Raw genomic sequence first — 12,022 nt, forward strand, 5'->3', positions numbered from 1 at the left:
TGTAAAGTCTCATTTTTTTTAATAACAAACATGTTATACTTACCTCCTCTACGCAGTGGTTTTGCACAGAGCAGCCCAGATCCTTCTCTTCTCGAGTCCCTCTTTGATGCTACTGGCCCCTCCCTCCTATCGAGTGCCCCCACAGTCAGCAGTTTTCTATGGGGCACTGAAGCTGAGTCACAGCTCTGTGTGTTCATTCAGACACGGAGCCCCGCCCCCGCCCCGCCCCCCCTCTCCCTCGATTGGCTGGCTGACTTTGATTGACAGCCGCGGGAGCCAATGGTGCCACTGCTGTGTCTCAGCCAATCAGGAGGAGTGTCCCGGACAGCTTAGACATTCATGGATATCGCTGGAGAGAGATGGGGCTCAGGTAAGTGATTAGGGTGGTGCTGGGGTGGCTGCTACACACAAAAGGTTTTTTAATCTTAATACAGAGAATGCATTAGGATAAAAAACCTTCTGCATTTACAACTCCTTTAAGGAAAGTTCCCCATAAAGTATTAGTAGAAAACCATAGGTTAAATAGCTGCACGTATGTACTTAATATTTCAAGCCCACTTGAACCCTCCAATTTTATTACTGTGATACAGTAATGCTGCATACACAGTAATAAATATTTGCATCCTTTTAATTTGTTTACTTTCTATTTGTTGCATCAAAGGGTCAAAATACCCTCTACTAGCAGCATGCTGAACACTAGGGATGAGCCTGATGTTCGAATCAAACGTAAGTTCGACTCGAACATCGGGTGTTTGCCTGTTCACCGAATTTAGAACATAATGGGGCATTCGTGGGAAATTCAAGCGCCCACGGAATGCCCCATAATGCACTGCGAGACCATCAATGCACTGCGAGATCATCAGAAGGGGCAGGGTCACCCGGTTACGTCACCGAGTGGCCCAGCCCTCAGCTATATAACAGCTGCCATTGTAAAAAGGCTGCAGTCGCAGGGATGCCTCCTATCGAGGTAGAGTTTTTCCATTTTTTTTTCCTTGGGTCATCTGCACTGTGATTGAAGATGGATTTACATTGACACTTTTTTTTATAAAGGAATTGTCAAAAACTGTCCCCTGTTATTTTGACTTTTTTTACTTTTTTTGGTGAATGTGTAGGGGTACAATGTACCCGATACCAATTCACATAGGGTGAGGGAATGGATCTGGGGCCCCCTTGTTAAAGGGGGCTTCCAGATTCTGATAGGCCCCTTGCCCCCAGACCCCCACAACCACCGGGCAAGGATAGTGGGGATGAGGCCCTTATCCCTATCAACATGGAGACAAGGTGTTTTGGGGGGAACCTCAAAGTACCCTCCTCATGTTGAGGGCATGTGGCCTGGTACAGTTCAGGAGCGGGGGTGCCCCCCTTTTCCTGCAGCCTGTCAGGTTGCATGCTCGGATAAGGGTCTGCCATGGATTTTGGGGGGACCCCATGCCATTTATTTTTACATTTTGGTGAGGGGTTCCCCTTAAAATCCATACCAGACCTAAAGGGCGTCATTTTTTTTTTACATTTTGGCACAGGGTTCCCCTGAATATCCTTACCAGATCTGAAGGGCCTGGTATGGATTTAGGTGGACCCCCACGCCATTTTTTTTATTTTGGAGCGGGGTTCCCCTTAATATTCATACCAGACCCAAAGGGCCTGGTAATGGACTGGGGGGAACCCACACCATTTTTTCAATGATTTTTATCTATATTGCTTCTGAAAAAATGGCCCTTTTTAAAACTTTTTTTTCGCTTTGATACATGTCCTCTGGGGCAGTACCCAGGTCTCCATACACTTTTTATGGCAATAACTTGCATATAAGCCTTTAAAATTAGCACTTTTGATTTTTCACTTTCGTGTCCCATAGACTTTAACAGTGTTCGCATGTTCGCACAAATTTTTTGCCTGTTTGCATGTTCTGCTGCGAACAGAACATGGGGGTGTTCGGCTCATCCCTACATAACAAAGAGCAGAATGCTCCAGGTCTCCAATAGTGCAACACACCCTCTGCACGTGCTATAATCAACAACCCTGCTCAGGAAGCATGAGCACTGTTGATTGAAGCAGTGTGCACGGGGTGTGCTGGACCACTGTCAATAAATTTACAGCCTGACTGCATCACACTAATAAAATCAGAAGGTTTAATTTGGCTTTTCACCCCTACCCGTCTGGCCTATCATAATATGACAGCTGAACAGGAGCCCTGTTATCTTGGGAGGACATCATATGACATCCTCCCAGGATCACGCCTTACACGCGCCCCATGGGCCGTGCTCCAACACGATCTGTCACCCGCTGTGTCCACTAGACACAGCGGATGACAGATCACTGTACCGGCCCGCTGCGGGTATCGCAGTGGGTTATCGATGTGGTCAATCACAGCAGATCACATGACAATCGTAAAGAATGAAAGGCTTTGATTCATGCCTTTTATTGTGTACTATTGTGATGAGCTCTGTGATTGGTCACAGTGATCACTGGGTACAGACAGGGCCAATCACAGCCTATCTGTACCATGTGATTAGCTGTGGCCAATCACAGCTAATCACAATAATAAGCACTGCATGAAAAGTTTGCATTCAGAAAAATGGTTGGTTTTAACTGTAAAATTCACAGTTTTATGCAAGCATAGCATGTAAAAAAAAAGAAAATCCTGATCACCTCCCCAGAGTAATACAGCGTTACTATGGTTACACTGTATTGCTCCAGTAACTGTATGTAAAAAAACATTTAAAAAAGAAAAAATGTAATAAAAAAGAAATGTGAAAAAATTGAAAAGAAAATTATTAACTTTATTTATTTACATTCTGTCACCAGTCAGTGTCCCTGATCACCGCCAAACCAGTTATATGATGATGCTGTACTGCACTAATGACAGTATGTAAAAAATTTTAAAACATTGTAAAAATAACATTTTTTTTTTTTCTTCCTTTTCCAAAAATTGTGATGAAAAAATACAACTTAAAAAAACTCATCATGCCTCTTACTAAATACCTTGAACTGTGTACTTTCCAAAAAGGGGTCATTTGGGGGATATTTGTATTGTCCTGGCATTTTCAGGCCTCAAGCCTGAAAAAAATGAGACCGTCATTACATCAGAATTTTCATATATATATATATATATATATATATATATATATATATATATATATATATACCATAACTTTCCTACAGATTAAATAATATGCACTGATTTGGGTTATTTTTACCAAAGAAATGTAGCAGTATACAGTTTGGCCTAATCTTATAAAGAAAGATAATTTATTTGCAAAATGTTATAGCTTTTTTTGTTATAATTGCCCAAAAGCTTTGGTCTTTTTAAATTTATTTAGAAAAAAAAGAAAAAACAGTGGTGATTAAATACCACTGGAAGAAAGCTCTATTTGTGTGAAAAAAATGATACAAAAGTCATGTGGGAACAGTGTTGCATGACCGTGCAAATGTCATTCAAAGTGTGACAGTGCTGAAAGCTAAAAATTGGCCTGGGCAGGATGAGGGTAAAAGTGTCCAGAATTGAAATGGTTAATGCAACACTCATCTCTGCCCCTCCACTCAGCAATCCCTTCACAACAATATTTTTTTGCTCCTTTTCTTGATTTGTTCCGACAAAGCAAATTCACAACATCAGATATCAAAAATAACTTATATGCTGGCCATACACTAGCCGAAAAAGCGTTAGAAAATCTATCATTTGGACCGTTCCTTCGTTCTTACTCCAGTTAATGGGCACAAATAGAAAATCAGCTTTAACTTTTCAGATCTGAAAAATTGAAGGAACAGTTGTGAAAATTCTGCCAAACAGACGATAAATTGAAAGGTTAATGTGTTTCTCGTCCGTTAAATGTGGAACTGCTTGCACTGGGCATATGTGACATTGAACGATTTTTCAATCAAAATTCGGTCATTACATGATGGCACTATCATTAGCTATCATGAGTGTTCATTACTCGAAAACAAGTTTGAACGATTTTTCGTATAATGTATGGCCAGCATTAGATTACTATCATCTGCATTTTCAATTATTTTTTTTTTCTCTTTCAAAAAATAAATAATTAGATGCCTCAGTTTAGATAATGAATATCATACAGCCAAGAAGAAGGTGGTGCTGGTACACTGAACCTGTACCAACTTTTTTCTTCTACCTATAGGACAATAGTTTTAGAGTACAGTATGTCAAAAGTGACATCAACTTTTGTAACCTTCCACTTGAAAGTAGGTATATTTAAAAGCTTGCATGTCATTTTTGTTAAAGAAAAAACATCAAGAAGGGTGCACCAGAATCATCTATTTCCTTAATCACCATTTATTAATAAAAAGAATACAATTACGGTATACTCACAAACGCCATATGGCCAGAAGCATTTAATATGACTTAGACCACAGTCCCTGGACAAGTCTAAAACCTGGCGGTTCAATAAGAGGACCTGGATGGCACTCTACAGCAGATGCAAAAGCTAACGTGTTTAAAGGGATATGCCGTCTTCCTCAGAGCTATGGCCTTATGGCTTTTGTAAGTATAATTATATTCTTTTTTATTGGTGCTTGGTGCTTAAGGTAATGCATGAGGCTGGTGTATCCTTCTTGTTTTGCTTGTTTTTTTCATTTGGAATTGAATATTTTCCCCAATTTGAAGAGGGCAGCAAGGCCTGAAGTTTATCCGGGCATTGTACTGGTCTGGAGCCATGACATTCTTCTGTTACAGGAATGTCTATTGTATTCTATGTTGCCTTACATCCCTTTAGCACTGATGTGGTGCTTCTTTGTGTTCACGTCACTCTAAAGCCGCGTACACACGAGCGGAATGTCAGACAGAAAAAGTCAGACGGAAGCTTTTCATCGTCTATTCCGATCGTGTGTAGGCCTCATCAGACTTTCCTTTTCGAAAATTCTGACGGACCTAGAAATAGAACATGTTCTAAATATTCACGATGGAACCAATTCCTATCGGGAAAACCGATCGTCTGCATGCTGTTCCGATGGACCAAAAATGACGCATGCACTGAAGCAAGTACAAGACGGAAACTATTGGCTACTGACTATTGCACTTCCTTTTTCTAGTCCTGTCATAAGTGTTGTACGTAACCACGTTCTAGATGGTCGGACTTTGGTTTGACCGTTTGTAGGCAAGACCGCTTGAATGGAATTCCGTCGGAGTTCCGTCAGAGAAACCTTTGGAGTTTATTCCGATGGCAAAACTGGTCGTATGTACGCGGCATTATATGCAAATACTGACAGTAACTAGAAACTTGGCCCCTTCCATTTCCTTGACGTCCAACTTGAAGTTGGTATTTGTTAGAGAACCCTAGCTTAAGGACGTTCCTTGTTGCTGTAGAACAGCCTTTTTTAAACAGGGTGCCCAGGCACCTTGGGTTGCCTTCAGGTTCCTTCAGGGGTGCCTTCGGCAAAATACCTAAAAATTGCCCAAAAATTGCATACAAGCCAGCAGGTGGATGAGGTCTGCCTTTTAGTTACACAAATCCACATTGTGCATCATTACAACCGTCGGCCTCCTATCAACCAATGACATCATCAGTTGATAAGGGGGGACCTCGGGAGCCTGCACAGCATCCTTGTTTGCCCCTCACCTGCCCCTCTCCGACAACACTGGGGTGACATTGGCTGAGTGAGGAAAAGAAACTGGGGCAGAAGTAATACTAGTCAGTATTGTGTGCAAAGGTGTATTTGCTTTGTAGGAATAAAATACCTCTAACGTTGGGTGTCCTGCGTTTGTGGATGTTGCTGCATTATGTAAAACTATTCGTTTAATTTTTTACATTTGATAATAGTTTGCCTCGAGATTGTCCATGATTTTAAAAGGGTGCCTTGACTGAATAAAGGTTGAGAAACACTGTTCTAGAATGTATCTTCTATTGTTTCTATTGTTTGTAAGTGGAAGATAATAGGTTTTATGCCACTGCAGGTTGTTTCCATGTAAACTTTAAATGGCTGTCTCAGATTGTGAATTTTTATATGGAGAAACAACTACTTTATGTGACCCTTGTAAGGAAAGGTGTTTTTTTTATAGGAATGTACAAATAACTTTTACAAACAGCACATTAGAAAATGGTACACAGAATTTCTGTTTACTTCATGTAAAATATAAATGCATTAAAGAATGTATTGTACATAATGACAGATAGCATTTGAAAAAAAAAAATCATAAATAAATACAGCTTTAATCCTTTACTCTGTATTTCTGGCGGCATAGTATACACCCCCCCCTCCCCCCCAAAAAAAAGAACTAGAACTGAAAGAGAAAGATATTTATCTGTGAGGTACATAAGTTAAACTTGACTCGCTGTTACCACTTGACATGATACATGTTTGTTCTGAGTCTTCAGAAACAGCATATTTATTGATTGAAATGGAAAGCACGTCAGCAGTTTTCTAAAATGTACTTTTAATGTCAATAACATCAGAATATAGTCCCTTCTTTGAATTCCGTACTGGCGGTGAAAGGTAGGTGGCATTAAATATTGAGCACACAAAAAGAAACAAGAAATATGTCACAGTTAAAGAGGAACCGTTTTCAGTAAACTTCGCCTCGTGTTTTTAGTCTTGCTGAAGTCAGCCTAAAACAAACACATTTTACAGTGTTGATTCTGGAGGCAGAATTGTCAAGTAGTCAACTATTGAATTTTATGTGTGTAAAAGTAAAATGTTTGGAAGGATACAATTCCCGGGAAATATCGTTACATTGTCTGGTTTATTTCTTACTGTGTATTTTTTTTTTAAATAAAATAAAATTGCAAATTGATGTCTTTAGCTTGACTTCAATAGCTTGTACTGTTTGATATATTGTCTGTAGAGTATTGCATGGGCTAGCATTTCCTAAGAGAGTATCACTGCATTCATATTAATTCACGACTTAAGCTATCCATATATGGGGGGAGTAGTTTGCGAAGTACTAGTCATTCTGATGGTGTTGCAGAACTGTTGGCTAGCGTAGTTGGTAGGAAACATTATTTGACGTGGAGCTGCAAAGAATAAATAGGTTAAATTCAAAAGATAAGGTTGACTCCCTATGAGGTGTGCTGCTCTATAATTTGAAGAAAACACTGGGGTTGATTTATTAAAGGCAAATAAGTTCATCACTTTGCACAAGAGGGGAATTTCCCCTAGAACTTACTGAACCCAATCACGTGCAAAGGAGGAGAAAAAATGAAACAGCATTTTTTTTCTTGCACATGATTGGATGATGGAAGTCAGCAGAGCTTCACTTCATTTACTAAGCTCTGGGGAATATTCCCTTGCAAAGTGCAACTTCCCTTGCAAACAGAACAGTCTATTTGCCTTTAGTATAGCAAAACCACAGTATTACTATTAGGTAATTAGGTACGAATAATGTTGGCGGATTAGACAATATTAGTGCATGCTAATTATCTACTAATTCATTCAGCTAGTTTTTTTTTCTTTCTTTTTATGTAAGATATCATCTCTTAATAGTGACATTTAGGTTGTAAATGTAAGATGTAAAGCTATTTTTGCATTTTTGTTTTGATAAATTAGTAAAAAAGAGAATAAGAGCATATAGCTATGCAATAGTGAGACCAAGGTTCAACTCAAGGTAAAAATTTAAATGAATTGTAATGATACTTTTTTCTCTTTGACCTGTTCTGTATTCAATGTACCATGTTTAGACTTACCTTGTATCTTCATTTTGCAAACTCACCATCTCTGCACCTCTTTAACTTTTTGCGTAGAAACCAATCAGAATTTATGATTCAACAATACAACATTTAGCAGTCATGCAAATGTTCCTTTACAGATGTAAAATAAATAGCATTCTCAAGCAGATGCAAGACTCAAAGTTTAGCTAAAGGCAAAAAATTTTGTTGGTTTTGGATAGAGTGGAGAGGGATTATAACACCTATTAGAGTTGTATTGCTGTTTATGCCCCTGTTAGGAAGATTCACCCTCTCTCACTTCTTTTATAGAGGGGAAATCTTCCAATGGGGACATTAGTTCTGGTGACCTGGGGGTCTCCAAGGGATTCCCTTGGTTTGCAGGGATTTCTTCTCACTTCTTTTTTGGGCTTTGGAACAGGAAGTGAAGGTGAATCCCCAGTGGGACACAGATGGTAAAAAACTGTCAGGGATTATAACCCTCCCTTACTCAATCCAAAGTGGGGAAAAACATCTGCCATAGTACTAAAAAAAAATGGTTATAAATCTTCACAGTTCTGTATGTTACTACTGCAAAATCTACATGCAAAACTTTCTAGGTGCAAATAAAATCTAAAAGAAATCTGGGCTTCAAATTAAAAATAAATATAGATTTTATACACTGGCAGAACCTCACTTGCTCAATTAATCTCGGCTTGTTTGACATATTGATTCTGTGAAATATAACCTTCTGTACATCTAGAGGAGGTTGTTGACTGCCTTCTCTCTGCGTGTTTCTGTTGTTCTGATATAATGTGCATCTAGTCAGTCGGCTTTACCAACAAAGTAAATTTTTACTTTGAAATATCTACCACCAACCTGGATATACACTTCAAATGTATCTTCTTCTTTTCTGTAACATCATGTCTTCCTAATTGTTTAGTAATTTTAATAGGCATTGTACACTTTCAAATGTTTTTGTTGTTATAACTAGGTATTAATGTTGTTTGTTTGTCTTACCTTGTAATGATGGGCTCATATGTTGTGGCTACAGTTTGTAGTGTCATGGCAAATAGATTCCCCTATGCCAATATATTCATTCACCTAGCTTGTCTCTATTCTCTAAAGGGATAGGCAAATTCTTGTTCTGGGTCACACAGCATCCAGTCCATGACTCACCATTTCCTCTGTGTTGCATCACAAATGTTGGAGTGCTAATGTAAAGAAAACACATCTCTTCATTGCTCTGCCTGCTTGTGCCTGTTTTATTTTTATGGAATTATTTTATCCACACCAACACTAGACTGAGAGAGCCAGGATTGTGGGATATTTAGTTTCTTCACAGGAAGTGTCAGTTCTCAGACTACAGACAGAGGTCATACATTAATATGTGCAGTACCATGTCACATGCCTCATGTTTCAACACTAACAGAAACTTTTGACACTTGAATGTGAAGATTTCCTATACTATAGGCCTAGGCCACATTTTTGTAAATGCGGTTAGCTGTGATCAGGTGCCTCAAGCCCTTGTGTGTTTAATTCATTCTGGCCTTTGAAATGAAAAAACGCTCAAGTGCTAAATGTGCCTAAACGTGACTAGGCATTTTTTTATGCTCAAAAGCTCCTCTCCTGAACATGACTGGTGGGTTTTTTTCTACCTCTAAATGCCCTTGCCTCTATACTCCTGCAAATGCCTAAATTGTGCATGAACACATAGACTAACACAGAGTAGCATTTAAAAAAAGCTCAGATGCCTACAAAAGCAGTGTTTTTTAGTTCAAATGTGCAAGAGGCCTTAATGAGTCACTACCACTGAATTGTTTTATTCAAACTTTTATTGCGCATGTTCATGTGCTCATTGGCTACTCAGGCAGATGAAGCCAATCATTGATTCTGCCTCATATGGGCCCCACCCTAAATCAGTGCTATGAATAGGAAATGCAAAGGAAAAACCTAGATGGCACAGTAGAAATATGAACCTAGTTATAGGTGAGTATTTTTGGAACTTTTAATACACCTAAAACTGGACCCTGTATAAAAAAAATGCTACAGGTTGGTATCACCAGCAGTTGGTGAGCTTCCCTGAAGTATAAAATCTTAACATAAGAGCCACATATATTTTGGACAGTGAAACAGAAGATGGACTAAAGGCAAATTTTACTATGATGTTCTCTTACAATATTTTCTCTGCAGAGAACTTTCCTTCGAGGTTAGTCCATATAGACCAATAATAGTGCTCCGGTATGTGTTTCCTATTATAGGATACAGCACTGGTTGTAGTTCCTATCCAGCAAGTTGTAGATATACAAACTAGTTTATACATATAGAAACATAATAATCCACTTGCAGGTATATTTTTTTTTAAGTAGTTAGTGACAGTAGATATAGAAAAATGTACTTGGGGCATTCATAATACTAAGCAGTGACTATTGCAATTGCAAAAAATACTGAGACAGACCACATTAGTCATTGCTGTCATATGTCGATAATGTTAAATAGCTACTCTTGGATCTGTGAGTGTCAGATGTCTAGTCTGCGTCAGCAGGGATTTCCACCGGTCATACAGTCACATAACGCCGTGTTACAGATACAAATGGAACTTTGTTTTGGAAAACCACACATAATTCTGTCACTTTCAGCACAGTGTAAAATAACACTGATTTGCCTAAATTTAAATACATACAGTACAGTATATCAAGATACAGTTTACAAAATATAAATATTTTTTCTTATTATTTATTTTGATTATCAAGGTGGCATATAACAGCCATAAATATGGTACGGTTAAATAGGAGGCCTTCATGCAAAACACTTGGGGTTTTCCTGACAAGAAAACTCCCCCCCTTGGCCAAGTCACCCCCTCCAATCCAAAGCCAATTTCCCAGTAGCTAATATTTTTATTGGTGTCTTGAATTTAGGATATTTTAGGTGAACCCAGGTGCATTTTACCTGCTTCATTTTACTGCACTTCACTTTGTTTCACACTTTAGTAAATCAAAGCCAAAGTCTCAGAGGTGCTAGGTGAGATGTGCAGGGTAGATGGTGAGTTACAGTGCCAAGAAGATAGTTAAAGTGATATTAAAGATAATTTTTTTAATTCAAATAAAAAAAGATATTATACTTACCTGCTTTATTTGCGTGTGTACTGCACAGAGCGGTCCCCTACCTCCTCCTCTGGAGTCCTCCACCTGCGCTCTCTGCTCCCCCTTTCCTGTGGGTGTTCCTTTAGCAAGTCGTGTGCTGAGAGGTAATAAATGCGGACGCACTCCAGAGCCACGCTGTGTGTTCCCATAAAGTCTTCAGGCACAAGGATGCATGTGACGCCCAGCAAAAGCACAGTGGCAGCGAAGGCAACCAGCGCGTCCCTGCACCCAATTAAAAAAACTGTACAAAAAAGTGGCAAAAACCCCAGCCTATAACTGGCCCTTGCAGTAAAGTGCACATGGAAGGGCAATGCACATTACAAACAAACAAACAAAAGATTTCCCAGCGCACTTACCAGCCAACCTGCAAAACAACCAAATTGACCTGGTCTAATTGTTTAGGTTAAAAACAGAGGGTTTTGTTTGCACACACTTGCAAATATATGCATAAGTCACAGTACCCACACCAAGGGACCTTCATATATACTGTAGTCCTAACTTTAAAGTTCAAGAGCCTCCATAGTAGGAGCACATATAAGAATGGATAGATTAAGGGCAGGTCCTTAGTACAACCCCCCCCCCAGTACAGATTCCCCCACCTCAGTACAGAGTGAGTGAAGTCTTCTCCTTGGCTGTTTCATGTGACAGGAGTCAAGGTGGAGCCTTTCCTGACTCTGAATTGCTGCTGTGACAGAAACAGGTCTGCAGTACTATGGGTATCAGTACAAAATAAAAAAACAAGACAAATTCCTAGCCTGTACCCCCTTAGTACACCACTGAATCTAAAGACTAGTGTATGAGGGCTTCAGAAGCAAGTCAAACCCAGAAAACATGGGTTTGCATTTTAGATTCATTTGCTTGAGATCAGTTGGTGGAAAGTTTTACTATACTATACACCCCGCATTCCTCCATTGTAAGGTTACACTGAGAAGAAGGAAAGCGGACACCCACTGGAGTTTTGCATTTAAAGCGGGGTTCCACCCAAATTTTGAACAATATCTATATGTATTCTCTTCTTTGCCTAGATGCTGACATGCCGTTTAAAAAAATTTAAATCGCCATAATTACCTTTTATTTTTCTATTCTTCTTTGCACTTCCTGGTTCTCCTCCCGTGGGAGTAGGCGTGTTTCTAGCCTCTCCCAGACTCCTGGGAGCTAGTCTCAGGCTTCCCAGGATGCCACTGAGCATGTGCGGGAACGAGCGGTGAATGCTGGGAGCACAGCATTCCCCACATCCAGGAAATAAATGCTTGTGGGCTTCAAATGCCCACAATGAAGATGGAAACCGCC

The 12,022-nt window shown here is 39.5% G+C and overlaps 1 protein-coding gene across 5 annotated transcripts in view; it reads left to right on the plus strand.

The window, feature by feature from the left end:
- BNC2 (basonuclin zinc finger protein 2) overlaps positions 1-12,022 on the plus strand; it is an 878,778-nt gene that overhangs the window by 35,346 nt on the left and 831,410 nt on the right. The window lies entirely within an intron of this gene.

Source organism: Aquarana catesbeiana, linkage group LG01 (assembly GCF_042186555.1).
Source record: "Aquarana catesbeiana isolate 2022-GZ linkage group LG01, ASM4218655v1, whole genome shotgun sequence".
NCBI lineage: Eukaryota > Metazoa > Chordata > Amphibia > Anura > Ranidae > Aquarana > Aquarana catesbeiana.